The 14,249-nt window shown below is 38.6% G+C and overlaps 1 protein-coding gene across 2 annotated transcripts in view; it reads right to left on the reverse strand.

Annotated features, from left to right (window-relative positions):
* The window catches only part of TNFSF13B (TNF superfamily member 13b), an 84,953-nt gene that overhangs the window by 50,020 nt on the left and 20,684 nt on the right, over positions 1-14,249 (reverse strand). The gene's annotated exons all lie outside the window — the stretch shown is intronic.

A 14,249-nucleotide genomic window follows, 5' to 3' on the forward strand; every position in this document is an offset into this window, starting at 1 on the left:
TATGTATAGGCTTCCTAATAGACAATTACTATTCACATTGCACTGCAATGGATTTGCTTCAGTAAAAATATCATGAGTATTTTTGCAGATTAAAAAAAAAGAGTTAATTCCTTCCGTAATTTATTATTTCCCACTGATGGAGTTTCAAGCTGTTCTGTAGGCTTTTTGTTTGCTTGCTTGTTTTTTCTGGCTACTCCAAAAATGCTACGTTAAAATATAATTTTACACATGCCTTCATCTACTTGTTTTTTGGGGATAGACTCCCCAAAGTGAAAACATTGGGTTAAAAGTGATGAAACAAATCTTCATGTTTAATACATAAATGCAATTTGGTCTCCAAAATGTAACAATTCATAATCCTGCCCGCAATACTTTCTTGTACCCTTGTTGGCACAGGACTTTACCATTTAAAGATTTTGTCAACCATTATTTTTTTAAATTTTATTATGTTATGTTAGTCACCATACAATACATCACTAGTTTTTGATGTAGTGTTCCATGATTCATTGTATCAACCATTTAAATTTCATTCCTGATAACCTTGAAAAATGAAACAGTGCATTGTTCATATACTGACACCAAATTAAATTGTTATTCCAACTACATCCATAGTGAAATGTTCTAATTCTCCACTAATTTTACTAAACATTAAGTTCTTATGGTTTTAAAATACAATTGCCAACAAATCCTCCTAGAACTTATGTATTCCAAAAGAAAGACACTATACTGAAGATGCTCATCATGTCTTCCTCCCTTTTCCTACGTTCCCCTCTCAGACAACCTGCCCCGTGGACAGCCCGATAACTGAGTAGTGGAGCTGAGGGCACCTCTGATAGTACCAATTACAGGCTAAGTCCAAGCACAGCAGAACTCAATCTGCCAAGCAAGAGCAGAGATGAGAGTCCATGTGACCCCACAGCAGGCCAGGGAGAAGCTTCATTCATTGGTTCTTTGATCAAAATGGTCATAGGGTCTGCTTTCATTGGCATTTAACAAAATCCTGCACTCTTCCACGATAAAAACACTCAACAAACTAAACTAGAAGAAAATTAACTCAACATAATAAAAGCCATATATTAAAGCCCATGTCTAACATCATGCTCAAGGGTGAAAAACTGAGAGCTTTCCCTCTAAGGTAAGTAATAAGGTAAGTAAGTAATGCCCATTCTTGACACTTTTACTTAAGACTGTATTGGAAGTCCCAGCCACAGCAATTAGGCAAGAAGGAATAAAAGGCATCCAAACTGGAAAGGAAGTGGTAAAACTGTCTCTGTTTACAGATACATGATCTTATATGTAGAAAACAGGAAGATTCCATGAAAAACCTATTAGAACTTATAAATAAATTCAGCAAAGTGGTACAGTATAAAATCAACACACAACCTGTACAATAGCAATGAACAATCTGAAGGAAATTACAATTACAATCCCATCAATGATGGCATTTAAAAAGAATAAAATAATCAGTAATAACCTTAACCAAGAAGGCAAAAGACTTGTACACTGAGAACTACAAAACATCGCTGAAAGTGATTAAACAAGACACAGATAAATAGAAATACACTCTGTGTTCAGGGATTGGAAGATTTAATATTGTTAAAAAGTCCATAATATGCTCAAAGTGAACTACAGATTCAATGCAATCCCTGTCAAAATGTCAGTGGCATTTTTTACAGAAATAGAAAGAATCGTAGTAAAATTCATATGGAATTTCAAATGACTCCAAATAGCCCAATCTTAATGGAAAAACAAAACAAAACACAACTAGAATGTTCACACTTCTTAATTTCAAAACATAGTATAAAGTGACAGTAATTAAAACAGCATGTTTCTGGTATGAAAATAGATTTACAGACCAACACAACAGAATAGACAGAAATAAATGCACGGCTATGTATATGATCAAACGATCCCTGACTAAGTTGCCAGAGCTACACAATGGGGAAAGGACAATCTCTCTTCAACAAATGGTGCTGAGAAAACTGGATGTCCACAGGCAGAAGAATAAAGTGGGACCCTTACATTAATACCATATACAAAAACTACCTCAAAATAGATTAAAGACCTAAACTTAAGACCTGAAACTATCAACTTGTAGAAGAAAGCATACAGGAAAAAATCTTGTAACGTTGGATTTGACAACAATTTCGTAGATATGACACCAAAGGAATGGGTGTAAAAAGCAAAAATAGACAATCGGGACTATATCAAACTTGAAAACTGTTGCATAGTAAAGGGAACAGCAAAATGAAGAAGCAACCTACAGAATGAGAAAATACCGCAAACCATATATCTAATAAGGCAGCAATATCCAGGATATATAAAGAACTACAACTCAGCAACAACAACAGCAAACCCCAAATAACCTGACTTAAAAGTGGGCAAAAGCCTTGAATAGACATTTCTCCAAAGAAGATACACAGACGGTCAACAAGCATGTGAAAAATATGTTCACATCGCTCATCATCAGAGATGCAAATCAAAACCACAATGAGCCATCACCTCACACCCATTAGGATGGTCACTTTAATGACAAACAAAGCAGAAAATAAAGTGTTGGCAATGGTTTGGGAAAAGTGGTACCCTTGTGCTCCATTGGTGGGGATGTAAAATAGTGTAGCTGCTACAGAAAACAGTATGAATGTTCCTCAAAAAATTAAAAATAGAAGTACCATATGATCTATACACAATAGAATATTATGCAGCCCTCAAAAGAAATGGGATCTTGCCATTTGCAACAACGTGGATGGAACTGGAGGGTGTTATGCTGAGTGAAATAAGTCAATCAGAGAAAGACATGTATCCTATGACCTCACTGATATGAGGAATTCTTAATCTCAGGAAACAAAGTGAGGGTTGCTGGAGTGGTGGGGGGTGGGAGGGATGGGGTGGCTGGGTGATAGACATTGGGGAGGGTATGTGCTATGGTGAGCGCTGTGAACTGTGCAAGACTGTTGAATCACAGATCTGTACCTCTGAAACAAATAATGCAATATATGTTAAGAAAAAAAAGAAGAAGAAGATAGCAGGAGGGGAAGAATGAAGGGGAGTAAGTCGGAGGCGGAGACGAACCATGAGAGACTATGGACTCTGAGAAACACACTGAGGGTTCTAGAGGGGAGGGGGGTGGGGGGATGGGTGAGCCTGGTGATGGGTATTAAAGAGGGCACGTTCTGCGTGGAGCACTGGGTGTTATGCACAAACAATGAATCATGGAACACTACATCAAAAACTAATGATGTAATGTATGGTGATTAACATAACAATAAAAAATTAAAAAAAAAGTACCATATGATCCAGTAAATCTCACTTCCACTATATATATCCAATATGATTGAAAATGGGATCTCAAAGAGATATTTGCACACCTATGTTCACTGAAACATTATTCAGGATAGCCAAGAGGTGGAAACTAAAGGTCCACTGACTGATGGCTGGATAAAGAAAATGTGGTATATACATACAATGGAATACAGCTTTAAAATAGAAGGAAAGCCTGTCGTGAGTTGCAACATGGATGAACCTTGAGGACATTGTGCAAAGTGAAATAGGTCAGTCCCAAAAAGATAAACACTGCCTGCTTCCACTTATATGAGGTATCTGAAGTAGTCAAATTGATAGGAACAAAGAGGAGAATGAGAGCTGTCAGGGGGGTCATTCAGTGGGTACAGAGTTCCAGTTCTGTAAGATAAAAATGTTCTAGGGATCTATGCACAAGGTACATGCACTGTGCACTTAAAAATGGTTAAGATAGTAAATTCTGTTGTGTGATTTTTACCACCAAAAAAAGATACTTAACTGATGGCAAAATAATAATTATGAAATGTGTAAGCTATATAGAAGCAAAATACATGACAAAAATAGCACAAAGGCAAGGATGGAAAAGCCTAAGTATTATTTGAAGATAAATTATAAATTCAAAAAGGATGCTGAGAGAGCTTAAAGCCTAAAGATGAATATTGTTAGGATATTAATTTGACCCAAGTTGATAAATAATTCATCAATTTGCAGGCTTTTTTTTTTTTAAGAAAGTAACATGCTGATTTCAAAGATTTTATTTATTTATTTGAGAGAGAGAGAATGAGAGATAGAGAGCACGAGAGGGAAGAGGGTCAGAGGGAGAAGCAGACTCCCCGCGGAGCAGGGAGCCCGATGCGGGACTCGATCCCGGGACTCCAGGATCATGACCTGAGCCGAAGGCAGTCGCTTAACCAACTGAGCCACCCAGGCGCCCCATGCTGATTTCAGTATGTTTAGAGAAATGCAAATGATTTAGAACACTCAAAAAATCTTGAAAAAAAAGAAATATTGAGGATTTGCACGAAAAGATTTCCAAACTCCAAAGAGTCAGTAATAATAGCACTGAAATACAGATAGAGAAGTCAATGGAACAAGATCAAAAGGCCAGAGATAGTCTTTCTCAACCACCAGCTTCCCAGCGGTCCTCTCTCCTACTACAACAGCAGTAGACAGTCAGTATTGGGAGTATACTGCCTTGATCTGGTTACACTTCAAATGACTGGTTATACTTCCAAATAAAAAAAATTTCAAGGTAACAGAAAGTCTAAGCATGAACGCCACCATCTCTCTCTTTCTTACACAGATTATCTGAATATTCATTTCTGCCACCCCTACCTATCCAGAGAAGGAGAAAAAGAAAACATAAGAATTAACTTGGACATCATTTTTATTGTCAACATAAAGGAGGTGGCATTATTAATTAAATACAGGTGTGGCAGTCCAGTAGTAATGAAGGTTGTTAATGATGACCTAAATTCATGAATAAGTCTTACTAGACGCACAATATACACTGAGTTAAAGTGTGTGTTTTAGGTGCTGTCCTGCTTCTGGTGACATGCGGTGTCAGCAGGACTGGGCTGAGAGTCTCCTTTCCCCCTTCAGTTCCTGTGGACTCTGCACTGTAATAAAAGAAGCCGCTCTTTGCTGTGACACCAATTTACTAATCTTTTTCACCACCATACTATATACCAACTTTTATGACCCGTGTGTATTTGCATAAGCAATCAATACTCAGCAGCCTCCAAAACTCTCTAGCTGGGCATGAAGCTCATTCATTCATTCATTCATTCACATTTTGAACAAACCTTGCTCTAAACTATCAAGTGCCAGGTACCCTGCAAAGAATAAAATAAAACATCCCATTCTCTTTCTCTTCTAGGGATATCTTCTGTCCTCCTATCCTTAAAATGTTCAAGTTCCTCAGGCTAGGTCCTAGTTTCCTCCTTTCCTTTTAGACTCTTGCCCTCAACATTCTCTCTTTTTTTACTGTGGTAAAACATACATAACATAAAGTTTACCACTTCATCTCCTTTTTTCAATATACAGCTCAGTGCATTAAGTGCATCCACATTGTTGTGCACCCTCCATCTGTGCGCTATCCCTGATGGCTATGTCAGTGCCCATCTTTGATCTCTTATCTAAAGGGACAGCATATCCTTCAGGTTTCGCTTAGGTGCAAGTGACAAAAACCAATTGTAGCTAATTAATTAGAAAAGGACTTCATTGAACAGATTTGGGTAACTTGGAGAATCTTTGTAGAGAACTAGAGAAGCATGCTTGGGGGCTCAATATCTATATATCCTCTCCCCATCATGATGCAGAATTGGGCCCATAAAAATACCACTGCTGTTGCCAGTGGCACAGATCCTTCCGCTTGCACCACCGTCAGCATGCCCGCCTCTGGGGAACTACTGCTAGACCCACACATGCGGGAGCCTCTGAGATCTGAATCTGGCTGCTCACCGCACCTGCCCGCATCAGTGTTGTTGTCTACGGCCCTCCTTTTCCGTATCACATCTCTCCACCTCCACGTCTGGAGCAAGTGTGTCTGGTCGACAAAGTCCGGGTCACATCCAGGATCTGCATCTTTGCTGTGAGACGAGCAACCCACACTGACAGACCAGCTCTGACTCGTCCAATAGAACTGCCAAAGGACAGGTGCTGGGCAGTGAAAAGAATGAAAAATGCTCATTATTTTGCTTTCTAGGCACTTCAAACTCATTATAAAGTTAACTTGATCTTCTGGTCTTTCTGTCAAAACTCTCCCGTGCTCTCCTAATCATCCAAGTATTTAAGGCAGAGATAGAGAACTATTCATTCTATATTCTCCCGCAGGCCTCCAGCAGCTTTATCCCAAGGGTATCTTGAATCCATCCAATTCTCTCCAGATCCAACACTATCATTTGAATCCAAGGCTTATTACTTAGACTACTCCTAAATGGTCTCACCCATTCTAACAGCTTTATTGAGATAATTTATATGCACCACTACTCCCCCATTTAAAGGTGCAATTCAATGATTTGCAGCATTTTCACATAACTAAGATACAGACAGATAATAATCTATTTTAGAACATTTTTGCCACCCCCAAAAGAAACTCAGCAGTCACTCCCCACTTCCCCTCAGTGCCCCATTTAGACAGACATTAATCTCCTTCTTGTCTCAATAGAGCTGCCTAGTTTGGACACTGCAAATGACTGGAATCATATAGTACAGTTGAACCTTGAACAATGGGAGTTAGACATGTTGAACCGTGACACAGTTGAAAATTCATGTATAACTTTTGACTCCCCAAAAACTTAACTACTAATAGCCTACTGTTGACCAAAAGATGTCAATTAATATAAATTTTGTATATGTATTATATACCATATTGCTACAATAAAACTAGAGGAAAAAGTGTTAAGAAAATCTTAACAGAAAATACATATACAGTATTATACTGTATTTACATTTTAAAAAATCTGTGTTCACTGTAGTTCAAACCCGTGTTGTTCAATGGTCAACTGTACATAGTCTTTTGTGACTAACTTCTTTCACTTTGCATGTTTTCAAGGTTCCTTCATGTTATACCATCTAACAGTATTTTATTTCTTTTTATTGCAGAATAACAGTACATTCACTGGATGGATACACCACATTTTATTTATTTAATCATCATTTAATGGACATTTGGATTCGCACCACTTCTTTTGCTAGTATGAATAATGTTTCAATGAACAATCATGTACAATCACATTTTTGTGTGAACATGTATTTTCCAATTCTCTCGGATTTATACCCAGGAGTGGAAATCCTGGGTCATATGTTCTCCATCTTTAACATTATATGAACCGCTAGACTGTTTTCCAAAGTGTCTCCTCCATTTTACATTCCCACAAGCAATGTGAGTGTTCACAACTTCTCCACATTCTTGCTGACGCTTGCTGTACCATCTTTGATTATGTCCATCCTAGCGGGTGTGAAGTACTATCTTATTGTAGTTCTGATTCACATTTCCCTCATCACTAACGACATTGAGCGTCTTTTTATGTGCTTACTGGCCACCTCTATTCTTCAGAGAATGTTTTCAAATCTTTTGTCCATTTTTAAATGGGGTTGTCTTTATATTATTGAATCGTAGATGTTTGCATATATAGAAACAAGTCCCTTATCAGGTATGTGATGTCTACATATTTTATATCACTGTGTGTGTTGTTTTTTCATTTTCTTGATCACGTTCCTTGAAGCACAGTTTAAAGCAACTTTTTTATCAAGCTCAATTTATCTATTTTTTTCTTTTGCCACTTGTGTTTTGATATCATACCTGAGAAACGACCGCCTAATCCAAGGTCACAAAGATTGTGGCTATGTTTTCTTCTAGATCTTTGTTCCATTTTGAGTTACTTTTTATATGGTGTGATGTAGGAATCCAGATTATTCATGTGCAAGTGGATATCCAGTTGACACATCTATTCGTTGAAAAGACTGTCCTCTCAATAATGAATTATCTTGGTACTTGTGTCAAAAATCAATTTTGGGGGTGATACACAATCCAACCCACAACACTATCACGTTTGAATTATTTATTAATAGTGCATAGATATAAAATTGATTTTTGTAACTTGATCTTGAATCCTGAAACCTTGTTGAACTCATTAGTTCTGATTTTTGTGGCTTCCTTTGGATTTTCTACATAGAAATCATTTCATCTATAAACAGATCTAGTTTTACTTCTTCTTTTCTGATCTGGCTACTTTTTATTTTCTTGCCTAATCGGTCTGCATAAAACCTCCAGTATAATGTTGAATAAAAGTGGCAAGAGTATATATCTTTGTTTTGTTCCTGATCCTAAGGAGGAAGGCTTTCAGTCTTTCACCTTTAAGTATGATGCTAACCGCAAGTATTTTGTAAATGCTCATTACGGGCTTAAGTTTCCTTCTATTCTTAGTTTGTTGACTGTTTTTCATCAAGAAGGTGTGTTGAATATTGTCAAATGCTTTCTTCTGTTCATATAGCGTTATGGACTGAATTTGTCCTCCAGAAATTCCTATGTTGAAGCCCTAACCCCCCAGTGTGACTGCACTGGGAGATATGGCCTTTAAAGGGATAAAGTTAATGGAGCACCTTGGCGGCTCAGTCAGTTAAGCGGCTGACTCCTAATTTCAACTCGGGTCATGATCTCAGGGCTGTGAGTTCAAGCCCTGCGTCAGGCTCTGTGCGAGGCATGGAGCCTGCTTAAGATTCTCTCTCTCCCTCTCCCTCTGGCCCTCCCCCACTGCTCTCTCTCTTAAAAAAAAAAAATCCTTAAAGGGATAAAGTTAAATATGGTCATAATCGTGGTACCCTAACTTGATAACTGGTGTCCTCATAAGAAGAGGAAGAGATCTCTTTCCATCTACTCACAGAAGAAAGGCCACGTGAGGACACATCAAGAAGGAGGCCATCCACAAGCCAGTAAGAGAACTCTTACCAAAAACCAAATTTGCTGGCTTCTTGATCATAAACCTCTAGCCTGTGAGAAAGTAAATTTCTGTTGTTTAAACCACAAATCTGTATTTTGTTATAGCAGCCCAAGCAGACTACTCTATATAGTGTATTGTATTAATTCAGATTAGTTTGTTTTTTAAAGATTTTATTGATTTATTTGACAGAGAAAGAGAGCACAGCAGGGGGAGTGGCAGGCAGAGAGAATGGGAGAAGCAGGCTCCCCATGGAGCAAGGAGCCTGATGCAGGGCTCGATCCCAGGACCCTGGGATCACGACCTGAGCTGAAGGTAGATGCTTAACGACTGAGCCACCCAGGTGCCCCTACATTAATTCACATTTTAAACTGACCTTGCATTCCTGTGATAAAGATCACTTGGTCTATGGTCCATAATCCTTTCATATTTTGCTAGATTCAGTTTGCTAGGATTTTGCTGAGGGTTTCTGCACCTATATTCATAAGGAGATGATTTTTCCATAAAGGTTATTGGGATAACTGGCAAAATATGAATGGGATCTGAGAATTAGGTAATCTACTTTGTTGATTTCTTGTTTTTAATGGTTGCATTATGAGTATGTATGCAGGAGAACATGTTTAGCAAAAACACAGTAAATATTCAAAAATGATGGGGCATCAGCTTGGGAATTTACTTTCAATGCTTCATGGAAGATTCTTTTACTGTCCCTTCACCTCTTCTGCAAATTTGTGATTGTTACCAACAACAACATAATGAAAGGGTGAGTAGAGAATAAAGAAAGGGCGAATGCAGAATTGAGAGACTAATATCTCCAGAGGAAGAAAAGGTTCAAATAGGAAGGGGGAATTCAACAAGATGCCATAGGGCTCTTTAATTTTGAGGAAAGTAAATTTAAAAAAAGGGGGGGGCTATTTTCTGTGCCACATTATAATCTAGGTGTGTACTTTTCTCACATGCCAGGATCATTCCTCCTCTGCATTTTTCCAAAGCTCAGTAGGAGATAAGAACACACTTTGCTAAAATGACCTTCTTAGGAACTATTCCTCAGGCAGATGTGCCCTCAGCCTTTTTTCTCTTCCAGTTCTACTCATAATAAGTAAGAATTAAAGGGCAGTGAGTTACTCATTAATATATTTTCTTACATTTTAGGCTCTAAGCCACAATTATTCTAATAAGGGAAACAAATTATACTCTTAGAATGTAAATGGTTTATATTTGAGATTAGCTCCCCCTTAGAAAATGGAAGACAAGTAATTAAGGTATGCAAAATATATATACCAAATATGAGGTCAAACTGAGAAAAATTGGTCTTCACAGGACAATTCTATTAGGACCTATAGGAAAACTGTCTAGAACCTACAATTCTTCAAGAGTATATGAAAATGTTTAAATCACCCCTCAAGAAAAGCTTCTATTTTTTTTAATGGAAAAAAAAGTATAAAACATGATTAGCCACCTACCCCAACTACCTGGTATTCTAGTAAACGAAGTATGTCATGTAAACTAACCTGTTTCAATCACAAAAATATCACTTAACTCGGCTGTGACCTTTATAATCATCTTAACTTCAATACCTAGATTAACTTTGCAGTGCACACTGCAGTGTTTACAAGCTTTGGAGAGGACACAGGGATACAGAGACTACTAAAAGTTCTAGGGTCTTCTGCCCTTGCAGATAATGTCTCTGGAGTGCAAAGGTATCTACATATATTTTCCATCAATATCATCATACATTGGAGTACTTGTTATATCCAAGGGATATTTTTCATTCATCTGATATTTATTGAGTTCCAGCTATGTGTCCAAGGCAATGAGGAGAGATGAGAACTGTGCCCATCTTCACAAAGTTTAGTCTACTGGGTGACACTGTATACTTGATGTTTGTGTGTCTGTAATTCACAATGTTGATGATGAAAATGCTAGATGCCCAAATAACAGATAATGGTGAAAATATAGTAAAAGACTGGAAGGGATTTTAGCAATACTACATCAATTGTCATTCAACTTGAGGTCTGCTTTTAAGTGAGAACTACAATTGTTTACCGTCTCCAGAGATTTTGAATTTGCCCCTGTGCTCTCCCCTAACCCAGTCTGTCCTGTGTTTAGAGGTCTGCATGATCGCTATAGAGGAGCCTTGAACTCATTGAACATCAAGTAAGGCCACCAAAAAAACACACAAAAAACGAAAAACGAAAAACCCAAACAATATGTCACATAAAGTGCATATCTTATTGGTTTAAAAAAATGATAATAGGGATCATGATAAATTTTTAAAAAGGGAATTACAGGTACATGATTAAAAATATAATGGAAGATAAGAGAACTGGGACATAATCACTATCACCCAGAGGAGAAATCCCATGACAAGGGATCCTATGGCCTTCCACTACTGTGCCTGCTAACTCTGTGGTCCTTCTCTTACCCTGTACCAGATCTACTAGTTACTGCCAGGCTTAGTGATCACATCTGATCTCTGTTCCATACCCTCCCTCTGTGTTGTCTCTTTTTAAGTGTGTTTTCACCTTTGTCTCTTTCCTCTGCTCAGCTTAAGTTAGATCCTGCAAGTGGCATATGTCCTGCATAATTATTGCTCCCCCGCTGCCCACCTCTGAAGGGTGATTTAATCACACAGGCAACTTCTGATGTTTCTACTTTAATCACTGGCTGTGTGTGTGTGTGTGTGTGTGTGTGTGTGCGCGTGTGTGTGTCTATACCTTTGCTTACAGGTTCTGTTGCTATTCTAGATCTAAGTCTTTAAGAAATATAAAATATTACATTAATTGCCTTTGTACATCTTCTTTGTTCTTAGAGAAGGAAAAGTGTGGACCAACTTCAGCAAGCACATGCAACACAGAAAACACACTTAGCACTACAAGGTGCTTAGCACTGTGCTAGGTGCTGTATCAGACATGAAGAAATCACATGGCAACCTGCCACATCTTGGTTTATTTCAAAGCCAAGACATACACAAGAGAAATTAAGACAGTGTGTAACAAAGAACTGAACTGAATATAGCTGAGTACCAAACTACAAAAGTTAGTGCCACAGATCTTCAGAAAGGGGAGAAACTATTCCTAGAGCCACTCTGAGTTTGGGTTATGGGTGTGGGAGCCTAACGAGGTGAAAGGACATTTGATCTAGAGGTTAAGCACGGGGCCTAAGTAAATGCACAGAAGAGAAATGAGTTTGATTCAGGAAAGAGAAGGAGTAGCCACTTTTTAGAAGAATAAGGTTAACTTTACCTTGTGAAGGACCCTATAGTCCCAGAAGTCTGACTTTTATCAGAAAAGTGATCAAAGGGCAGTCAGTGCCCTTTGGTGGGGAAAGGTGTGGTGTTGTTTTGGCAAGTTAGAACAGGACAAAGATCAAGGAGTGAGATCAGTGAAGTTAGAAACCAGTTAACTGACTTGTTAATTTTAGCCATTCTGACTGGTGTGAGGTGGTAACTCATTGAGGTTTTGATTTGGATTTCCCTGATGCCGAGAAGAGGAAGAGGAAGAGGGAAGGGAAGGGAAAGGAGGGAGGGAGGGGAGGGAGGGAGGGAGGGAGGGAGGGGGGGAGAGAGAGAGAGAGAGAGAGAGAGAGAGAGAGAGAGAGAGAGAAAGAAAGAAAGAAAGAAAGAAAGAAAGAAAGAAAGAAAGAAAGAAAGAAAGAAAGAAAGAAAGAAAAAGAGAAAGCAAGAAAGAGAAAGCAAGCAAGCAAGCAAGCAAAGAAAGAAAGAAAGAAAAAGAGAAAGAAGAAAGTTCACTAGTGATCAAGAATAAATGTCAAAAAGGAGTCAGAACAATACTTGATATGTCACATTCAGTAAAAGTGTTGGCTATTATAAAATAATGTCAGGGACTAGTATGGTAAGGCTGGGGAAATAAACAGTAAGATCTATTTCAAAAGTATCTGTTGCACAACAGAAGGAAGATGGATGCCCATATTTTTTGAGCTCTGCTTATCTATCAAGAGCTGAACAAAGAGGATGAGAAGTCTTGTTAAGGTTAACTTCTAGATCTTCCATGAAACACATTTTTTTTTTAAGATTTTATTTGAGAGAGAGAGAGAGAGCGAGAGCAGGAACACAAGCAGGGGGAGTGGCAGAGGGAGAAGCAGGCTTCCCGCCGAGCAGGGAGCCCGATGCGGGACTCGATCGCAGGACCCAGGGACCATGACCTGAGCCGAAGGCAGACGCTTAACCGACCGAGTCACCCAGGTGCCTTTTTTTTTTTTTTTTTTTCATAGAAACACATTTAAATGCTTTGGGAAAATGTGGTTTGTTGTGTAACTTTTTTTTAAAGATTTTTATTTATTTGTCAGAGAGCGAGAGAGCACAAGCAGGGGGAACAGCAGAGGGAGAGGGAGAAGCAGGGTCCTCACTGAGCAGGGAGCCCAATGCGGGGCTCGATCCCAGGACCCCGGGATCATGACCTGAGCTGAAGGCAGACACTTAACGACTGAGCCACCCAGGCGTCCCAACATTCTTAATTTTTGATCTATGCCAATTTTTTGGAAGTGTTCCTAATGAGTAAATTACTCTTGAGCCGATTACTCAAAGGTCTGTTGTGGGGGTTCAATGATCATTAACGCGCTCTACCCTCGGGTATTACACTTGCAGGTATTCAGAAAACGTCTTTCCCTCCCTTTTCTTTAAAAGGTAACTGTTATATTCTCTAACCAGACCCAACTGTTCATGAATTTTAGCATGTAACAGAATGTAAAGCAAGAGTTGGAGAGTGAAATAAGAATGTGAAAAAAATCTTTTTTGAAAACAAGAACTAGTAGTCTAAAAACCTACTTTCTCTTGGGATTCAGGTTGGTGGTCTTTGAGGAAAGTACATGGGAGATCTCACTTCCCACATCTACCAATGGAAGGGTGGTCTCCAATAAGTGAACTCTTCATCTCCACTTGTAGGGGGCCATTTAAAATGGTTTGTCGTACACTTCCTATCATCCGACTGGTTCTGACACTATTGAAGCATGTGAGTTTCTTGTCAGGGAAAGCAAGCTACAGACTCTTAAAGACTGAATGAGTATCAGGTCATTTTCTAAACTATCAACTCCATAGTAATGGGAAGGAAAAAAAGACCATAATTTTGTGAAAAGGCACTTTATGAAATCTGAAGGCAACAGGCCTATGAACAGTTAAAATTTCAAAAAAATTTAAAAATTTCAAAGAAATTTAAAAAATAAAATCATTCCTAGATTCATTTAACTGATCAAATGCTTTGGGGCCTTATTCATTCATATGAAAGAATAGGTTCATATATAGAAAATATTTACGGGGCGCCTGGGTGGCTCGGCTGGTTAAGCGTCTGCCTTTGGCTGAGGTCATGATCCCCGGGTCCTGGGATCGAGCCCCACGTTGGGCTCCCTGCTTGGTGGGGAGCCCGCTTCTCCCTCTGCCTGCCGCTCCCCCTGCTTGGGCTCGCTGTCTCTGTCAAATAAATCTTTCAAAAAAATTTAAAAAATAAAACCCTTAAATAAAAAGAAAATATTTACTATTAGCCTAAATTAAAT

The sequence above is a fragment of the Zalophus californianus genome, chromosome 3, assembly GCF_009762305.2.
Source record: "Zalophus californianus isolate mZalCal1 chromosome 3, mZalCal1.pri.v2, whole genome shotgun sequence".
NCBI classification, from domain to species: Eukaryota; Metazoa; Chordata; class Mammalia; order Carnivora; family Otariidae; genus Zalophus; species Zalophus californianus.